Source organism: Mus musculus, chromosome 7 (assembly GCF_000001635.26).
Source record: "Mus musculus strain C57BL/6J chromosome 7, GRCm38.p6 C57BL/6J".
NCBI lineage: Eukaryota > Metazoa > Chordata > Mammalia > Rodentia > Muridae > Mus > Mus musculus.
The window spans coordinates 19,829,136-19,846,554 of record NC_000073.6 but is presented as its reverse complement, the minus strand read 5'-3'; the positions used below and the strand labels follow the sequence as shown (position 1 = coordinate 19,846,554).

Sequence of the window (17,419 nt, the reverse complement as noted above, 5' to 3'; positions counted from 1 at the left end):
ATTTATTTATTTATTTATTTATTTATTTATTTATTTATTTATTTAGACAGGGTTTCTCTGTGTAGCCCAGGATGTCCTGGAACTCACTTTGTAATCCAGGCTGGCCTCTAACTCAGAGATCAACCTGCCTCTGCTTCCCGAGTACAGAAATTAAAGATGTGTGCCACTTCCCAGTAGAGACCCTCTTTTATGACCCCACTTAACCTTAATGATGCTCTTATGGGCTCTGTCTCTAAGTGCAGTCTTTTTAAGGGGTTAGAGCACATGGGAGTGAGAAGCACACACTGTCCCCACCTGTGTCACCCACCTTCAAGGACAGTGCCAGGCAAACAACTGGTGCTCAACAGATGCTTGAAAAATGGGTCAGTGAGTGCGTGAGTCAGTGAACACCTGAAACCTGCATGTTGGCCATGCAGTCTGTAAAGGAGCCAGGTAAAGTTTAGGGGTGTGTATTGAAGAGGGCAACAGGATCTCCAGCCTCAGCAGTCCAAATGGGAAGCAGAGAATTGGGAAAGTCTGTAGACAAGTCATTAAAGTGATATCCTGAAAGCTGTGAACAAAGAAATACAAGGGTATGAAATTTAGACAGATGAGAAGCAGCCTCCCAGGCAAGGACATTCAAAATATGCATTCGAGACTGGGGGCGTGGCTCAGTGGTAGAGCCCCTGCCTAGAATCCCCCAGTGAGGGGCTGGGGGGCGTGGCTCAGTGGAAGAGCCCCTGCCTAGTATTATGAGTCCCTGGGTTCTAGCTCCAACACTTCAGTGCAGTGGAAAAACTAAAAACTGGGCTGGCAAAATGGCACAGCTGACAAAAGTATTTATAGCAGAAGCCAAAGGACCTGAGTCCAGTCTCTAGAACCAAACCTGAAGAAGAAAAGAACTGAGTCCTGGAAGTTTTCCTCTGACCTCCACATGGGTGTTTTGTTATGTAAGGCAGCACACATTCACGTGTGCGTGGCCACGCTAATAATATCAATAATAACGATAATAATATCAACAACAGAAATAAACAGAATAAAGTGTACGTGAGTTTCCTCTGCTGCTGTAACATATAACCACAAATTTGGTGGCTTAAGCTATGATCCCTAAAGCTAAAACTAGATGTTCCCTGAGCTGCCCTCTCGGGGCTCCGGAGAAGAAATTCTGCCTCTCGTCCCATTCCTGGAAGCTGCCTGTGGTTCCCTGACCTGTGCGCCGCACGTGCCACAGCTAGAAGGCAAACGGGGGTAGGGGGTGGGGAGTGTCACATCCAGTATGACCCAGTAAAGACAACAAGAGGAATATAGAGGAAGTGGAACAGGGGTGGGAGTCAGGACAGTTAGCCAGTTGCCTGAGGAAGGTGGGCACTGTGGAGAGCTCCGGGCAGAGAATGGACAAGCTCTAACTTGGATGCCACTAGCTCCCCTGCAGCTGCCTGTGAACATGGGCCTCACCGGAAGGGGAGAAAAGAGGTAGGGGCATGTCAAGCTTTGGGGCCCAGCAACTGTCAGACAAAGCACACAGGCAGGTGAGGGGGACCAGAGAATAGAGTAAGTCACACATCCTCTGGACCCTGAGACACAGGGGCTCCGGAGGGAAGTGGGTGACGAGTGGGCTGTGGTTTTTCACCCATCTGTGAAGAAGCCTCGTTTTCTCTCCGACTTCCCCTCCTGTCCCGCAGAGCTGCCTTGTTTGTTCCCCCATCCTTCGTTTATGATGGGAAAGGCTGGATTTCCCCTAACCCAGCAGACACCTCTTCCCTCTGCCTAGCCCTACCCTCCCACCTCGGGAAGCCCCGTGCGGCCTCCCAGAATGTCCCAGAAGGATGAGTGTACTGATATACCCTCTACTACCCATTCATCCAGCCAGACGGGTCCCCAAAAGAGGAAGGAGGTCACCCGCAGTCACCCAGCATGTGGCCAGCTGGGAACATCAGGACTTCACCTTCCTACGCCCCTCCCAGCACCCCAAGACACTCATGTGAGAAACGGGTTTATAAGGACGTTCTGCAGAAGGGGGAGTCTAGATTCAAACCCAGGTCTCAGAATTGGTTTTGCTGTAAGTTTAGAGGCAAAGGCCACAGATTAATGGAACCTGGCTTATGCCAGGAAGACAAACCTGAGCCCCAGACAACCAAGGCCCACCAGATAGAGAAGTACAGGTAGGAGCTGAGAATAGTCAGAAAGGCCTTCCTGGAGGAGGCATACATCTCTCTAAGGCTCTCTAAGTATGGGATGAATCAGCCTAAGTGTCCCCTAGAGATGGAACAGTGTATGCAACAGCCTGAGGCTTTGTAATTACATCCATTGCTCTCCCGGTCTGAGTAAACAGTTCAGTGTCCTCTCATTCATTCAATAAACACTTCCCGGAGTGAAGACATGTGGAGAGCGGTGGTCCCACTGGATCGTGACCTTGACCTGGGAATCAGAGAGGGTTCTGGAAGAAGGAAGACGTGCAGAGGAAGGGAAAAAGAAGAAAGGACACTCCAGATAGAGGGAGCAGCCTCTGCAAAGGCTGGAAGTAGCTTCTTACAGTGACACGATTTACCATCCGCCCGCAGTTCCTCTGAAGCTTGGTGTCCTTGCTCAGAGAGGCCATCCCTGTGGCCTTTGGGGTACACAGAGGAGAAAAACAGTAGGTTGTACCTCGGAAGCCAGCCTCCTCAATGCCCAGGGGAATGAATACAGCGAAGCCATTAGAATTTGTACCTAGGTCGGTCCCGGCCTCTGACTAGGAGATTGGCTTGTAGTAGCCTCCAGGTGGCGCCAGTGAGCCACCCGCCGAGCCTCTCCTGCTACAAAGGTGGATCTGGCCTGAGCAGGGCACTGGGGTCCCCCAGTCGTGTGCCCATGCTCCCTGACCTATTAGAGGACAGGGATTCCTGATCCGTTCCCTATTGCCTGGGAAACCTTTTTCCCAACTCAGATTTATTGGAAGCCCACGGTGTCACCACCCGACCTGCCCATACTCCTGTGAAACTCCTGGGCTGGGAATGGTGGGGGAGGGGACAGAAGGGTAGGGGTGGTGTTTTCTCATACCATGAGTAGGAAATACTCCTGTTTTATAAAGAGGGAAACTGAGGCACGGGAAAGCGAAGCCCTGACACCCCACTGAGCTGCGGATGAAGCCGCAAGCGCTTCTGTGCCCAGTTGAACCCCCTGTCTGCACCTGCCTCCCAGCCCCACACCCTGGGTAACTCCCCTGGCACAAGGACCAGGGGAATTTCTGCCCCGCCGGCCTCTGGGCCACTTGCCTGCCCTTCCCGGCGCCAACCCCAGCCGAAGGTTAAAGTCCAGAGCCGAGCCTGCGACTCCTGGCAGATAGAAAGGGAGACGAGCCCCACATCCTGCGGGGACTCCCCTGCTACCAGAGGGCTCACACTCATCCTTAGGAGGCAGCAACAGCTCCCAGAATTCTTTTCTGTTGCTGGTTCTGTGGCCTTGAACGTGGAACTTCACCCTTCCCCCTGCTCCAGCCTCAGTTTCCTCTAGCACTGAGCTCCAGGGTGCTAGAGAGCAAGACTTTGCTGCGGATGCTGAGTGCCCGAGCTCTGTGTGAGATCCTGAACCAGCCAGTCCATTGCTCCTTGCCTCGGTTTCCTCAGCTATGGAATGAGGGCATCTGGTTTGGTGATGGTTAAGGCTCCACGTGGGGAAGAGACAGCTTGTACTGCACAAAATGTTACCTCCTAAGTCTCTGGATTTTTCTTTTCTTTTCTTCTTTTTTCCTTTTTTTCTTTTTTCTTTCTTTCTTTCTTTCTTTCTTTCTTTCTTTCTTTCTTTCTTTCTTTTTTTTTCCTTGTTTCTCAAGACAGGGTTTCTCCGAGTCCTGGCTGTCCTGGAACTCTCTGGCCTCAGAGATCCACCTGCCTCTCCCTTTCTCACAGCCTGGCTTTTTTTTCTTCCTTTCTTTCTTTTTTTTTTTTTTTTTTTTTTTTGGTTTTTCGAGACAGGGTTTCTCTGTATAGCCCTGCCCTGGAACTCACTCTGTAGACCAGGCTGGCCTCGAACTCAGAAATCCGCCTGCCTCTGCCTCCCAAGTGCTGGGATTAAAGGCATGCGACACCACGCCCGGCCTCTTTTTTTTTTTTTTTTAATTTATTTTTGTTGTTCTGTTTTGTTCTGTACGGAGTGTCTCACTATGCAACCCTGGCTTTCCTGGAACTCACAGAGATCCCCCAAACTCTGTCTCCAGAGTACTGAGCGTAAAGGCGAGTATCATATTGGCCTGTTTTTCTTTGTCTTGTTGCAGTCCTGGGGACTACGTACAAAGCCTCCCACTTGCTATTCTAGAAAAGCCTACCACCACCAAATTACACTCCCATCCCCCACCCCAGCGGTGGTTCTCAACGTGTGGGTCGCGATTCCCACGGGCGGAATATCAGATACCCTGTATACCAGACAACACACATTCTGATTCATAACAGTAGCAAAATTACCGTTATGAAGTAACAATAAAAATAATGTTACGGTTGGGAGAGTCTTCACAATGTGAGGAGCTGTATTAAAGGGTCCTATCGTTAAGAAGGGCAAGAACCACCACACGGAGTCCAATTCAAGATACTTAGGAGACCGGGGCAGGAAGAGCACAAATCAAGGCGAGCCCTGGTGAGCCTGTCACAAAATAAACAGTGAACGCTGTGTGGATGACTCAGTGGGTAAAGTTCACTCTGTTCAAACACACAGACCTGAGATCGTATCCTGAGCACCCACAGGAAAGCAGAGCGCATGGCAGTAGACACGTGTTAGACCAGCGCTGGGGCAGGTGCAGGAGAACGGATCCCTGGGGCTTACTGGCCTGCCAGCCTAGCAGAGACAGCTCTGGTTGTAGAAGAATCTCAAATTATAACACAGAAGCCAGGTGTGTTGATTGAAGCCTTTGTTCCCAGCACTTGAGAGGCAGAGGTAGGCGGATCTCGGTGAGTTCAAGGCCAGCCTGATCTACAGAGCAAGTTCGAGGACAGCTGAAGACAGGAAGAAATAGGAACCAAGTCCAAAGATACAAGGGGACATGAGGGGACACAAGAGGCCCAAAGGGGCTTCTTTCTTTCTCTTCCCATTACCCTTTAGCCTTCCCTTTTTAATCTTCCTCTTTTTCAGTATCGGGCTTCTCTGTGTGGCCCAGGCTGTCCTGGAACTCTCTATGTAGACCAGGCTAGTCTCCAAATTATAGAGATCCCCCTGTCTCTGCCTCCCAAGTGCTGGGATTAAAGGCGTAATCCACTGCATTTCTGCTTTGTTGTGTTGTTTGTTTTTTTAGTTTAGTTTGGTTAGTTTTATTTTATCATCATTTTTAGGGACAGAGTTCCATGTAGTCCATGCTAGCCTCATGGACTTACTAAGTCACCAAGGATAACCTCGAACCTGTGGCCCTACTGTGAGCACCACCACCCTGTTTCTTGGGGTGCTAGAGACTGAACTCCATGGTTACAATGTCTAGGTGAGCACTCTACCAAGGAACTACATGGCCAGGCCTGTTTTTCTGGCTGGACTCAGACTCACTATGTAACCCAGGCTACCTTTGGGTTCCTGATCCTTCCGCCTCCACCTCCCAAGTGCTGGGATCACTGCTGTGCCTTCCTCGCTGTGCCCAGCTCAAGTTCACTTTTATTTATTTGTGCTTGTCCTTTTTACACATTTCCAACCACAGGGTCTGGGATCTGGAGCCTCACACGAACACTCTACTCTGAGTCCCAGCCGCAGAGCTGATAGGCTGACTACCCCCCTCCCAACAGGTCTATGGCCTTTTGGTATGTCTTTACCTTCTCAGAACCATGGCTAGGGAGAAGAGGGAAGGAGGGCAGCACAAATGCCGCAAGTGTCCCTGCAGATCTATCCAGGACGTATGTCCAAACCAAACAGAAGAGCCTTGTGAGTTTTCAGGGAGGAACTGGCCACAAAGCCCAGAGCAACTGCCACCCACTCCTGTGAGGCAGGGGTGGGGCCTGCTCCTGTGCCTATGCCTGGCACTGGCTCCAGCTGCTTCCTTACACTCCTTTGGTGATCTGGGAAAGCAGAGAGCCATCCTGGGTCACACCGGGTGGCATCAGGCCACAGTTAAGAGCGTTATTTTGTAAACCAAGCATGATAGCACATGCCTTTAATCCTTGCACTGACAGGTGGATCTCTTTGAGTTCAAGGTCAGCCTGATTTTTAGTGAATCCCAGGACAGCCAAGGTTACACAGAGAAACCCTGTCATAAACAGAACAGGAGGATCACTGTGTGTTGCTGCTTGGGGGTTTTGTTTAACATTTATCTAATGGGTGGAGATGGTTAGAGAACACAAAGTGCATATGATGTCAAAAGATAGCTCCCAGGAGTCCATTCACTCCTTCTATCATAGAAGTTTCAGGAATCGAACTCAGGTCCTTGGCCTCGGCAGCAGGCATCTTTACCTGCTTCGCCTTGCCCTAGTCAAGGGCTTAAGAAGGTTTGTTTAATAGTCTGGCAGTCATAGTCTACATTTCTGCCATTTTACTTTATTTCTCTGTTCAGGAGTTTTTTGTTTTTTTGTTTTTGTTTTTGTTTTTCCTGGTTTTTTTTTTCTTTTTTTTTTAATTACGTATTTTCCTCATTTACATTTCCAATGCTATCCCAAAAGTCCCCCATACCCTCCCACCCACTCCCCTACCCACCCACTCCCACTTTTTGGCCCTGGCATTCCCCTGTACTGGGGCATATAAAGTTTGCAAGTCCAATGGGCCTCTCTTTCCAGTGATGGCCGACTAGGCCATCTTTTGATACATATGCAGCTAGAGTCAAGAGCTCCGGGGTACTGGTTAGTTCATAATGTTGTTCTACCTATAGGGTTGCAGATCCCTTTAGCTCCTTGGGTACTTTCTCTAGTTCCTCCATTGGGGGCCCTGTGATCCATCCAATAGCTGACTGTGAGCATCCACTTATGTGTTTGCTAGGCCCCAGCCTAGTCTCACAAGAGACAGCTATTGTTCAGGAGTTTTTGTTTGCTTTCTGTTGTTTTCTCTTTTTGTTTAATTTTGGGGTGGGGGAATAGTTATTTTGTTCGGCTCTTTCTTTCTTTCTTGGTTTTATTCATTTTGAGACAGGGTTTCTCTGTGTATCCCTGGCTATTCTGGAACTTGCTCTGTAGACCAGCCTGGTCTCGAACTCAGAGATCCACCTGCCTCTGCCTCCTGAAGAAATAGCATAAACAGAACAGGAGGATCACTGTGTGTTGATCAAAGGTGTGCGCCACCACCACCCTGTACTTCTTGGCTTTGTATGAGGAGCTCTTGTAGCTCAAGCTGGTCTCAAACGACTTATGTTGTGGAGGGTGATCTTGAATTCCTGCTTCTGCTTCGTGACGGATGGGATTAGAGGCTCGCACTGCCACAGCAGTTGATGGAGTGCTAAGGATGAAATCCAGGGCTTTGTGCATGCTAGGCAAACACTCTACCACTGAGCCCTATGCTCTGATTTTGAGGCTGAGGTAAAGAGGTGTGAGTGGGTTAGCAATGAGGAGAGGCCTCTGCTAAGAGTCTACGCAGAGGTAGGTGTCTGATGCTACAGTTCAGATGGGAGAATTCACTGTCTCTGGCTGTCTATCTGGGCCAGGGCAGCTATCTTAGAATCTATCCATGTGGGCAGAGAAGCCCAGGCATGCAGGAACCAAGAAAGTGAGGCCAGGAATGGGGAGGACACCAGGAGGAGGGTGGAAGCAAGAGTAGCTAGGGCACAAGAGGAAGGTCGACCAGAAGTCAAGCCTGTGCCCTCACATCTCAGTTCCCACACCACCTAGGAGGCCAAACCTATGAAGTATTTTTGTTCCCCAAGTTCAAGATCATGTGTCTAATGCTCACACACAAGAAATCTGGATCATTCCTACCTTTTTAAGATTTTTTTTCTGTTTTATTCAATGTTAGGATACACTAAGCAAGATGTCACACCCCAGCCCCCCACTGGGGGATTCTAGGCAGGTGCTCTACCACTGAGCCACACCCCAGTCCCTCACTGGGGATCCTAGGCAGGGGCTCTCTTCATTAACAGTTTCTTTTTCTTTTTTTTTTTTACGATTTATGTATTTATTTTATGTATATGAGTACACTGTAGGTTGTGAGCCTTCATGTAGTTGTTGGGTATTGAACTTATGACCTCTGCTTGCTCCAGTTGGCCCTGCTTGCTCAGCTCACTCTGGCCCAAAGATTTATTTATTATTATAAATAAGTACACTGTAGCTGTCTTTAGACACACCAGAAGAGGGCGTCGTATCTCATTATGGATGGTTGTGAGCCACCATGTGGTTGCTGGGATTTGAACTCAGGACCTTTGGAAGAGCAGTCAGTGCTCTTACCCCCCCCCCCCCGAGCTATCTCGCCAGCCCTCATTAACAGTTTCTAACTTAGAATAGGATCTTGTTCTGTAGTCTGGGCTGGCCTTGATCTTTTAATACTTCAGTCTCAGCCTCTGGGGTCTCCAGAATGACAGGTCTATATCTCCACACCTGGTCAAGCCTAATACTTTTTTAGAAATAAGATTTAGTGTGTTAGTATGCATACTTGCATATCTGTGTGTAAATTGGTGCATGTGAGCAGGGTATCATCAGAGGCCAGAAGAAAGCATTGGATCCCCTAGAGCTGATGTGAACTGCATGAGGTGGGTGCTTCGAATCCGTCTCTGGCCCCATGCAAAAGCCATCCTCGTTTCTAACCAATGAGCCATTTCTTTAGCCCTACACATGACAATCTTAAGAAAAAGAATTCTAGTATACAAGGCTTTCAGTTGCATGAATTCCAACATTCTGGGTCTCTGTTTTCTTTGGAGGATTAAAATCTAACTGCAGATACTTACTTAGATAGGGCCTCAGAGTAGGAGTTCTGGATTTTGCTCTCCACTGCATTTGCTACTTAGAACAAAACAGGATGAAGACAAATACATGAATATCTGAATACAGGGATCATAAAGAGCTGTGTTTGCATAGGCAGGCATGGTACAGTTGGGAAGCCTGGCTCAGTGGTAGAGCCCCTACCTAGAACCCCCCAGTGAGAAGCTGGGGGTGTGGCTCAGTGGTAGAGCCCCTGCCTAGAACCCCCCAGTGAGGGGCTGAGGGCGTGGCTCAGTGGTAGAGCCCCTGCCTAGAATCCCCCAATGAGGGGCTGGGGGCGTGGCTCAGTGGTAGAGCCCCTGCCTAGAATCCCTCAGTGAGGGGCTGGGGGCGTGGCTCAGTGGTAGAGCCCCTGCCTAGAATCCCCCAGTGAGGGGCTGGGGGCGTGGCTCAGTGGTAGAGCCCCTGCCTAGAATCCCCCAGTGAGTGGCTGGGCATATGGCTCAGTGGTAGAGCACTTACCAAGTTTGCCTATGGCTCTAAATTTACTTCTCATTGCCAAGCTTCCTATTGGCTTTTGTTTAACTGGACCTACTGGAAAAGGTGTTCTGTGCTCTCAGTGATCTAGGAAATGCACCTTATACCTGTGGGAAAATTCTGACACACATACTCATACACTAATTCTAAGATGACTCACAGATCTGAAGGATCCAGAGCTAGCAAGGATGTGAAGCAACCAGAAGTCCCAGCAGACACTGAAGATCAAAGTCGAGGCTGACTCCACCCACTGAGAACACTGGCAGATAAGTCAGTAGCTTGACAACGTGTTGTCCAGCAAGTTCACTGAGGATAATGTAGAAGAATACCTGTTAGCAGCCAGCAAGTTGGAAACAGTGATGACCTGGGTCCAACTTCCAGGACCCACGTGGAAGAAGAGACCAACTCCACATATTGTCTTCTGACCTCCACATGAAGGCCATAGATCACACATTTTGGGGGACACACAGACACACAGGTACACACAAATGAAAAAAAAAGTCTTTATAAAAATGTATGGCCAGGCAACTGTGGCACTTGCCATTAATTCCAGCACTCAGGAGGGAGAAACAGGTGATCTCTGTGAGTTCAGGGCCAGCCTGGTCTACAGAGTGAGTTCTAGGACAGCCTGGGCTAAAGAGAGGAACCCTGTCTTGAAAAAAGAAAAAAAGGGGACTCCAGGAAATAAACTCTGCCCTGGTCATATGTCTGGAACTACAAACAAACCATAAGCCCATCAGCTTGTGAATTCATTAATTCATTAATGAATATTAATATGCCTGTGTAAGTAAATACTACCCTGCAGTGAAAAAGGATTATACTGAAACTAATGATAGGAGATAAGGAGCTTAGGGGAGGAAGGATGGCTCAGTGGTTAAGAGCACTGGCTGCACTTGCAAAGGACCCAGGTTCAATTCCCAGTCCCCACACAGAGACTCACAACCCTCTATAACTCCAGTCCCAAGGGACCCATCATACTTTTCTGGCCTCTGTGGGTGCTGTGGGAATGTAATGTGCATGGACACAGGAAGGCAAACACTTATTATACACGTAACATAAATAAACCCGAGAGTCATGCGGCCACAGGTGATCTGAATTCACACAGCATGGTAGCCACACCTGTGATCCCAGCAATTGGGTACCAGAGACAAGAGGATCATAGTTCTGGATGATCCTGAATAGGGAGTTTAAAGGCAGTCTGGACTGCACGAGACAGTTCTGAGGAAACAACATCCCCTTGCTAAAAATTTAAAACTGCCTGGGCCCAGCAGCTCACACCTTTAAATACAGCGTTCAAGAGGTAGAGGCAGACAGATCTCTGTGAGTTCAAGGCCAGTCTGTTCACATACTGAGTTCCAGAGCTGCATAGTAAGACCATGTCTAGATAGAATGGATGGATGGATGGATGGATGGATGGATGGATGGATGGATGGATGGATAAAGACAGACAGACAGACAAAAACTATATCAAATACAGTGGTCCACACCAGCAATCAGAGCAATCCAAGGTTCAAGGCTATCCTGGCCTAGGTCGTAGTAAGGCAGTGTCTTTCTAGATAATGAGTGAATGAGTATCTGAGATCTACAGTGGTCAAGTGTGCATTCACAGGTAGCAAAAAATATGAAGAAAGTCAAGCAAACCTTACCTAAAGTTTAAAAACAGGTTACCTGGTGAGGAGGGAGTTTGAGGTTTAGAACAGGACTTGGGGGCCTCACTAAAGTGGGCAACCCTGATGCTAAACTGGTTATTTTTATTTTGTGAAGTAGCTATGTTGCATTAAAACTATTTATTTATTTTTAAAAAGGTTTTTTTGTTTGAGACAAGGTTTCTCTGTGTAGCCCTGGCCATCTTGGAATTTGCTCTGTAGACCAAGCTGGCCTTAAACTCAGAGATTTTTTTTTTCCTGACTCCAACAACACCTGGCTAAAATATTTTTTAATTACAATTTTTTTTCAAAAGAGGGCTTCTCTGTGATGCCCTGGCTGTCCTGGAACTCATTCTGTAAACTAGGCTGGCCTTAAACTAGGAGATCTGCCTGCCTTTGCCTCCCAAGTGCTGGGATTAAAGGCATGTGCCACCCGTCTGGCTAAATTTACTTTTTACGGAATATATTTTGGTCATATTCTCTCCCTCCTTATCTCTCTCAGATCCTGCCCCTTTCCTACCTACTTCATCTCCCTCCTCTCAAAACAAAAAATCCAAAAACAAAAACAAGTAAGTAAAAAAAATATATAAACAAAGCAAGAAAACATGGAGTCCATTTGTGTTGGCCAATTGATCCTGGGAGTGGAGCCTGCCTGGAACTCGGTTGATATACCCAGTGACAATCCACTCACTGGGGAAATTCTAGGCAGGGGCTCTACGGCTTAGTCACCTCCCTTTTGGGCTTTCTGGGTTTTACTTGTTTGTTTTCACCATTTTGCCATGTCTCCCATGTATCTTCTTCCCCCTGCCTTCCAATTGCTGGGATAACAGGAGTTTTCCACTACAACCTGACCCTTTTTTCTGGAACTCATACTGTTCCAGGCCTGTTCTGAGAGGGGCTGGGCCCTCTTAACCCTCACAACTATCTTATAAGGTATATGTTCTACCCCACTTCATAAGTAAGGATGCTGAAGCTGAGAGAGCGCTAGTAGCTGTCCCCTCTTCCCATAAAGTCTCCCAAGGGGGCTTTTAGGGATCAGTGAGATGTCTCAACAGATAAAGATGCTTGCCTTCAAGCCTAAAGACCTGAATTCCCACCTTGGGCATCTCACAGTGGAAAGAGAGAATGGACTCCCAAAGTTTGTCCTCTGACCTCCATGCCATACACATACATACATACATACATACCCTAAATAAATAAGTTATTTAAAACACAAATTTAAAGAAGCATCTCCTCAGGACTGGAGAGATGAGTCAACAGTTAAAAGCACTTGCTACTCTTGCAAAGGACCCAGGTTTGATTCCCAGTACCCACTTGGCAACTCACGACCATCCATTCACAACTTCAGTTCCAAGCGATCTGGTGCCCTCTTCAGGCCTCCAAGGGTTTTGCACACATATGGTATACATCCATAGACACATCCAAGACAAAAAAAAACAAAAAAAAAAAAAAACAAAAAAACTCACAGAATACAAATCAATCTAGAAGAAAGGAAGGAAAGAGATCTTTTAGTCTAATGGTGGAGCCTTGCCTCATTCCATGAACGGCTAGACTGATGGTAGACACGTTTCCTCACATCAAGGCTTAAGAAGTAACCATTGGGCAGTGGGACAGTTGGTAGAGCTTGCTCAGCGTCATGGGCCAAAGGTTCCTGCCACAGAGCATTCGTAAGCTGACTGCCGTTCCTCAAACCCGTTATCCTAGCCCCAGGGATGTGGAGGCAGGAGGATCAGAGGTTCAATGGCATCGTCAAATCCTTGCCCTATCCTGGGGATAAACTTGGACATGCTCTCACGGGCGCTGATGGAGGCGTCAAGAAGCACAAAACCCTGTGAATTCTAATCCGATGACAGAGGCAAGAACCAGACTGACCTGTGGGGAGCTCTGCCCACTCTGTTCCAAATTCACTCACTTTGTAGCCCAGGCTGGCCTTAAAGAGATAACAATGTTTCTGCCTTAGTTTCCCAAGTGCTAGGGTTACTGGTATGAGCCCCAACACCCAGTTCCTCATCTCCCTCCCCCTTTCCTACCTCCATTCCTTTTTTCCTTTCCACAGGCTCTCATTATAGCCCAGGCTAGTATCAGACTTACCATGTCTATCCCTACCTCACCTCCCCAGTCCTGGGACTGCAAGTGCTACCACCATGCTTGGCTCTAGTTCTTTTTAGGGGAGTGTAGGGAACTGAGGTACGATCTTGCTCTGTGGCCTGGGCTGGCCTCAGACTTCTAGCAATCCTTCCCAACCTCCTGAGAGCCAGAATGACAGACAGGTCTACGTCCCCAGCGGGCCAGAACCAACTTTCCTTTCTCATAAAGATTTGGGGGGGGGCGGGGGGGGGAAGCAGGCATAGTGATGCACATTTTGAAGCAGGTGAATCTCTGAGTTCGAGACCAGCCTGGTCTATAGAACGAGTTCCAGGACAGCCAGGACTACACAGAGAAACCCTGTCTTGAAACAAAAACAAAAACAAAAACAAAACAACCACTTTTTTTTTTAAACTTTGTGTATGTGTGTACATGCCTGCACATGCATTGTGTGAGTGTGTATGTGTGTGGTATGAGTGTGTATAGTGTGAGTGTGTGTGTGTGCGTGAATGTGAGTGTGTGAGTGTGGTGTGGTGTATGTGGTATGAGTGTATGTGCTTGTGGTATGATGTGAGTGTGTGTTTCAGTGTTTGTGCATGTGAATGTGAGCGTGGGAGTGTGTGTGGTGTATGTGTAGTGTGAGTGGAATGGTGTGTGTGTGTGTGTGTGTGTGTGTGTGGTGTGAGTGTGTGTAACACATGCCTCATGAGTGTGGAAGTCAGAGGACCATTTGAGGGAGTCTTTTCTCTCCTTCTACCATGTGGGTTTTGGGGGTTAAACTCAGGTCCACTGTGACATCTTACTGGCTCTCTTGCTGGCCTTGAACTGGCTATGTGGCCAAGGATGATGGCGTTGAACTCCTGATTCTGCTGCCTGCACAAGCTAGGTGCTGGAGTTAAGGCACACGCCACCACGCCTGGTTTATGTGGTTCTTAAGCCGGAACCCAGGGATTCGCGCAGAGTAGCCCAGCACTCCACCAACCCAGCCCCAGCCCTCAGGACCTTCTTTCTTGCCCTGTCTCCCTCTTCTCTGACAGAATGAACCAGAATCTGGGCTTCCCCTCCCACCTTTGAGGTGAATCCTAGAAGCAGGAACCTCTCTGGGAGCATACCATGGTTCCCAGACTGGGGCTTCCCTTGCTCAGCCCAACTCCTGTCTCCCTGGGGGCATAGTCCTGCTTACCTGTCACCCACAGGTGCCATGACACCAGCTGGCTAATGACTGTCCCTGAAAGTGGAGCGTGCCAGACTCCCAGGGGGTTTCCACAGCCAATCTCATCATGCCCTACCCAGGAAGAAGGAGCAACCCCACCTTCCAGACAAACTGGGAGGGAGTGGCGAGGCAGGGTGCTGCGGAGGCCACACTGCCCAGAGCCCTGGATCCTCCCACAGCAGGATGGAGATGTTCTCCGGAGGCGCCACTGTGCCAGGCACAGCAATGCCAGAGGCTTAACTGCAGAGTCACTGAGTCTCCCAAATGTCACATGTCATTCTCAATGTCGTCATAACAGTATGAGATCACTGGGGGTGGGGACTGAGGCCAGCTAGATCGGATGCCTGGAAGGCTGAGCCCTGTTTCCAAAGATCACGTGGCAGCTGTGCTTTCCTGGTGTCTGGTACTTGTGGGGAGCCAGGCAAACAAGACTGATGAGGTACAGCACCAGAGCTTGGCCCGGCGGTCTGGCACAGCAAGGAAAGCTGTTGCCTTCAAAGCCCAAGACCTGAGTTCGATCCCCAGGACCGACATGGAAAGAACTGATTCCCAAAAGCCGTCTTCTCGATTCCACATGAGTACTCTGACATGTGGATACACACACACACACACACACACACACACACACACACACACAAAATAAATATGTGTAACTAGCCAGGTGGTGGTGGTGGTGGTGCACACCTTTAGTCCCAACACCTTGTCTTCTAAGCACTGGGATAAAGGGAGTGTTCCAGCACAACCTGTCACTTCTTACTGGAATTTATACTGTGCCAGGACTGTCCTGAGAGGGGCTGAGCCATCTTGACCCTCATAGCCATCTGATAAGGCGTACATTTAGCCCCACTTTATAAGTGAGGAAGCTTGCTCAGAGAGGGCAAGCCATTTACCAGGCAGGCAGCTAGCAGGTCTGGTTCTTTTGTTTTGTTTTGCTTTGTCTTTTTGCCAGATGTGCTTCTCTTACTCTGTGTCCAAAGCTGACCTCAAACTCATGAGCCTCTCAGCCTTCAAAAGCTGAGACAGCAGGTGTCCGGGGCATGCCTGGCTCAACCCAATCTGACAGTGTCTCATTCACAGATGAGGACCTGGTCGGCACAATCATCACATCGCCTGACTGCCAACTCCTGAATCCTTCTGACCTATACCCAACCTTCCAAGACACCCAGTCACCCGCCAAGGGGCAGGTGCCAACCTTCCCATATTCTGACCCTGTCCCTCTGCCCTGATCAACGCGGTTGGGGGAGGGGCATGTGGGGTGTCACTCTCCCAGGACTAAGAGAGAACAAACCAGATGTTGCAATGCCCTGACTCAGCTCCTGCGTGCAGACCCAGCCAGAGGAGAGAGAAGGAAGATTAAGCCTTGGCTGAGCCCCAGATGGGTTGACTCTGCCCAGTGCCAGGGACTCAGGCAGCCGCCAAGGTCCCGGGGCGGAGCCAAGAGGTCCAGATCTCGCTCCAGGAAGCTGGCCTGCTTTCACCCCTGGGGCGGGGCATCCTAGGGGGAAGAGAGCGAGCACTGGACTCAGGGTGGATGTCCAGCCAGGAGCATGGAGAAGAGGCTCCTTGTGACTTCTTCCTCTAGCTCGGCGTTTCCCAACCTGTCCGTTGCAATCCCAGGGCTGGGGCTGGAGGCTGAATGCCCCCTTTACAGGGGTCGCATACCAGATATCGGATATTTACATTACAATCCATGTCAATGGCAAAATTATAGTTATGAAGCAGCAACGAGATAATTTTATGGTTAGGGGTCACTACAACATGAGGCACTGTATCACAGGGTTGCAGTGTTAGAAGGCTGAGAACCTCTTGCTATAGGGTCTTGCTTGTTATGTGACTGAAATCCAATGTCATTCCCTCTTGCTGCAATGGGCATCTCTGTTCCTCTGCTAACCCCTCCCTGCCCCAAGCTACAGGTGTGAGCTATGCTGCTCAGATCTCTGTAGATGCCCCCAAACCCACACCCTTCCATGCCTCAGTTTCCCCATCTGAACCATTCCTTCCCAAGGAGTAGGGGCAGACAATTATGGCTAGTTTGAACTTTCTGGCTTCAAGTAACCCGATGGCTACTTGATCAGCTCAGGAGGTTGGAGACATTACTGGAGTCCTGCTTAAAACCTGAGTCTGCTCTGTTCCTTGTGGTATGAGCTACGGAAGCAACTGCAACTGAAAATCTACTGTATTTCATTCCATCTCTGGATAGGCACTCATGTAGCCCAGGCTAGCCTGGAACTTCACAAAGTAGCTGAGGATAGCCTTGAACTTCTGACCCTGCTGACTCTACCTCTCAGGTGTTGGGATTACAGGCCTGTGTCACCTTGATGGGTTTGTGTGGTGCTGGGATAGAACCCAGTGCATGCTGGGAAAGCACTCTACCAACAGACCTACAGTCCAAATCGCATTAGCCCAGAAATATTTGATGAATTTCTTCACAGGGTGTGGCAGCGATTAAGTAGGTTGACCCCTGTAGGAACTTGACTAGAATGAGCTAGGCCTTCTGTCTCGTTTGTGTGCATAAAAGGAGGCCTGGCTGCTTGGGTGAGAATTAAGGCAAGCAGTGTGGTTAGACAGAACAATAGACACCAGTAATCCCAGCATTTAGGAAACTGAGGCCAGCCTGGACTACATAGTGAGTTCCAACTTCAACTACATAGCAGCTTACATCAGAGCAACAGTGGAGCTGGAGAGCTGGCTCAGCAGTTAAAAGCACCGGCTGCTCTTTCAGAGGACCAGGGTTTGATTCCAGGCACCCACAGGGTGCTCACAACCATCTGTAACTCCAGCTCCAGGGGATCTGGTGCCCTCTTCTGGCTTCCACGGGCACCAGGCATGTGCAAGGTGCACAGACACATATGTAGGCAAAGCACTCATATACATATACATAAAATGAATAAATCTAAAAAGAAACAAACAAAAAACATTAAAAGTCCACTCAGGAGGCTTAGGGGGAAGGACACCTCGAACTACACAGCAAGACCCTGCATCCAACAAATAGACAGACAGAGGGAGAAATTGAGGTTAGTAAACTGCTTGCCACACCAAGCACAGGACCTGAACTCAATTGTGAAAACAACACATTTAAAACTCTAGGCGTAAGCCAAACTTCAGTGACTCATGCCTTTAATGTCAGCACTCAAGAGGCAGGGGCAGGCAGATCTCTGAGTTCAAGGCCAGAGTGAGTT

General features: G+C 48.9%; 1 long non-coding RNA gene across 2 annotated transcripts in view; it reads right to left on the bottom strand.

The window, feature by feature from the left end:
* Window positions 1-16,561, bottom strand: part of Gm34891 — a 17,612-nt gene extending 1,051 nt beyond the window's left edge. The window contains exons 1-3 of one of the 2 annotated variants that reach the window (XR_391200.4): window positions 14,211-16,561; window positions 9,457-9,602; window positions 308-550 (exon numbers count right to left, since the gene is read on the bottom strand). This is a non-coding gene — a long non-coding RNA (predicted gene, 34891). The remainder of the gene's footprint in view (window positions 1-307; window positions 551-9,456; window positions 9,603-14,210) is intronic. The other variant, XR_881881.3, reaches the window with a different exon arrangement.
* Between the last annotated feature and the right edge of the window lie 858 nt (window positions 16,562-17,419).